Consider the following 3,717-nt stretch of genomic DNA (forward strand, 5'->3'; position numbering starts at 1 on the left):
CAAGCCTGTGTCCTGTGGTTCTTTGTCTCCTTCTTGCCTGGCTGGAAGAGTGCAGGACAGTGTGGGAATCCAGGGCTTCTGCCTATCCTGCTTGCTCCAGTGGATAGCCAGCCGATGAGGAGGCACCAGAGGCCATGGTGCAGTGATAACTGTTGTCAACTGAACGCCAGCCACACACTGCCACACGCCACATGCTGCCCTGTGTGTGTCTCTTGCCTCCTCAGTCTAACTATGACAGCTGCAGGAGGGAGGTGCTGCCACTCCTGTAGATGAAGAAACTCGGCTCATCTCTAGTGACCTGTCCGAGCTAACAGCTGAAAGGGGCCACCACTGTCCAGCAGCGTATGATGTGTGATTTAGCATGCAGTGCTGGGACTGGCGGGGCAGGTGCTGTGGGAGCTGGTGAAGATGCCACAGTACAGAAATAAGACTACCCTGGGGTGAGTAGAGCAGTAACAAGGTACGGAGGGGTGCCAGGGTAGGTTTGGGGTGTGGGTGGCGGGAAGCAGGGTGTATACTGCTCTCTGGGCTTCTGGAGGAGCAGGGCCTGAGCTGTGTTAGCTACAGGAAGAAAGGGATTTATTTCAGCGAGAAAAGGGGAGCAGTATGTGATAGCACATGGATTTTGGAACATCTTGGTGTGTTGGAGGGCATGAGTGGGAAGACTAAGGAGAATGGAACTAGGCAGGGCGCAGGGTGGGTGGGTAGGTCAGCAGAGGCTGAATGGGGGAAGACCAGTGACCCCAAGCTAGTGAGGATGTGTGCACACACGATCATGCACTAGAATGGAAACAAGGTGGTTGGGTCACCTGGATGGGAGGGTTGGGGACCAGAAGAGAACATCCACAGCCCTTCTCATGCAGCCAGCCTGTGTTCCCTGAGAGCTTTATGGCCACAGAGTATTCAGAGACACACCCTGGGAATGGTTCTGGTTCACATGTTGAATCAGACATACTGCTAGACACTGAGTTACACACGCAACAGGGAGGGCTGAGCACAACTTATGAGCACCTCAGGATGTGAGGTACCAAGTAAAACAAGTGTTCAGGGAGCTGGCAACAGGGAGTACAGATAACCCTGTCTGGAAAGACAGACTCCTCCGCAGTAATGCTGGAATGGAATCCTGAGAGTGTTACCCCAGTGGTCAGGGCAGGAGGGGTGGGAATGCCTTCCAAGGAGAACAGCACACACAAAGGCACCAAAAAACATGCAAGCCTCTTGGAGGAAAAGTGTTTCCCTAATTGTTGGATGTGTCGTGCGTTATGTACTAGAGTGACCCAAGAAGCTGGTCAGAAGCAGCTGGGTGCCGCAGTGAGATGCCGGGGCATTGCCTAAGGGTGGAAGTTACCTAAGCAGAGGAGTGACACTGCAAGGTCTGCTTAGAAGAGTCTGGAGGCAGGCAGAAAGGGTGAGGTCTGACCTGGAGCAGTGGTTATGGAACAAGAGGACTCCCCTTCCTAACCTCGAGTCACAAGGTCCACCTGGAGTTGGTTCCCTTAATGAGGAAGGCATACAGCTAGAACTGGTCATTAGTTGGGACAGATCCTGGGGACCAGGTCCCTCATGGTGTTTGCAGAAGACAGATTCCCCTTGTGACCAGCGACTTGGAGACATTGCCTGGCTACATGGGACAGAAGGACTGGCATGTTACTGCACTAAGAGAGACACCGAATCAAAGGGATTTCAAGAAGTTCCTGGAGAGGGACTGAGGCTGGTGGCACTATGGATTAAGGCTCTGTGTGGGATACTGGCATCACATCTTGGAGTAACAGTTGGAGTTGTGGCTCCTCCACTTCCGATCCACTTCCTGCTGACATACGCCCAGCAGGCAGTACATGATGACCCAAGTCTTTGAGCTCTCACCACCAAAGCAGGAAACCTAGGGGAGTTCCAGGTCCCTGGCTTCAGCCTGGCCCAGCCCTGGCCATTATGGCCATTTGAGGGGTGAATTAGTGGATGGAAGATCTCTCTCTCTCCCTTTCTGTCAATCTGCCTTTTAAGAACATCTTTAAAAATAGTAATAGGGACTGGCGCAATAGCCTAGTGGCTAAGGTCCACTCCTTGCATGTGCCGGGATCACATGTAGGCACCAGTTCGTGTCCCCGCAGCCCCACCTCCTGTCCAGCTCCCTGCTTCTAACTGAGAAAGCAGTCGAGGATGGCCCAAAGCCTTGAGATCCTATAGTCACATGGGGTACCCAGAAGAGACTGCTGGCTTCTGGCTTCGGTTCAGTTCGGCTCCAGCCATTGTGGCCACTTGGGGAGTGAATCAACGGACAAAGGATCTTTCTCTCTGTCTTTCCTCCACTCTGTGTATCTTACTTTCCAATAATTAAATAAATCTTTAAAAAAATAGTAATAATAAATACTAGTCGCATGATTGAGCTCTGCCCTAAATTTTTAAAAATTATCTTTTTAGGGGTACAACACAATGGCTCAGTTTTCTAATCCTCCCACTTCAAATGCTGGCATCCCATACAGGTGCCAGTCCATACCAGTGCCAGCTGCTTCCTGTTTATGGCCCGGGAAAGCAGTGGAGGACGGCCCAAAGCTTTGGAACCCTCACCCACATGGGAGACCAGAAGAGGCTCCTGGCTTTGGATCAGCTTAGCTCTAGCTGTTGCGGCTACTTGAGGGAGTGAATCAGTAGATTGAAGAACTTTCTGTCACTCTTTCTGTAGATCTGTCTTTCCAATAAAAAGAAATAAATCTTAAAAAAGAAAAGAGGGCTCGGCACGATGGCTTAACAGCTAAGGTCCTTGCCTTGGGCTTGCCAAAATCCCATATGGGCGCTAGTTCTAATCCCGCAGCTCCGCTTCCCATCCAGTTCCCTACCTGTGTCCTGGGGAAGCAGTCCAGGACAGCCCAAGCCCTTGGACCCTGCACCTGTGTAGGAGACCTGGAAGAAGTTCCTGGCTCCAGATTGGCACAGCACCAGCCCTTGTGCTCACTTGGGGAGTGAATCATTGGACGGAAGATCTTCCTTTCTGTTTCTCCTCCTCTCTGTATATCTTTGTAATAAAAAAAAAAAAGAAGAAGAAGAAGAAGGAAAAAGAAAGAACTCAGACACTGATATGGGCTGTGAATCCCTCAAACAGGGACTTTATGTCTGTGCCAAATGCCTAAATGCTTACCCTCCTTTTAAAAAGTTTAAAATTTTTATTGGTAAGGCAGATAGATATACAGAAAGATCTTCCATCCACTGATTCACTTCCCAAGCAGCCACAACTGCCAGAGTTGAGCCAATCCAAAGTCAGGAGCCAAGAGCTTCTTTCAGGTCTCCCATGTGGGTGCAGGGTCCTAAGGCTTTGGGCCATTCTCCACTGCCTTCCCAGGCCACAGGCAGGAAGCTGGATGGGAAGCAGGGCTACAGGGACACATACTGACACCCATTTGGGCTCCAGGTACATGCAACGCAAGGACTTTAGCTACTAGGCTACTGCTCCAGGAATATATATCCCAACCCCACCTTTCTAAAAAAAAAAATTCTATTTTCCATACACATTTTGAGGTACCTGCCTTTGAAACTGATGCAAATTCCACAATATAAAATGCACGAGAGAATGGACACTTGGCCTGTCAAGATGTTGGTTAGGACAGCTGCCCACACCCCACTCGTTTTCCAATCCTGCTCCAGTTTCTAGTTCTGGCATCCTGTGAATATGAACTCTGAGAGGCAACAGTGGTAACTCGTGAAGTTAGGTGCCTGCTTACCCAC

Source organism: Ochotona curzoniae, unplaced genomic scaffold (assembly GCF_017591425.1).
Source record: "Ochotona curzoniae isolate NIBS_2020 unplaced genomic scaffold, NIBS_Ocur_1.0 contig_2404, whole genome shotgun sequence".
NCBI lineage: Eukaryota > Metazoa > Chordata > Mammalia > Lagomorpha > Ochotonidae > Ochotona > Ochotona curzoniae.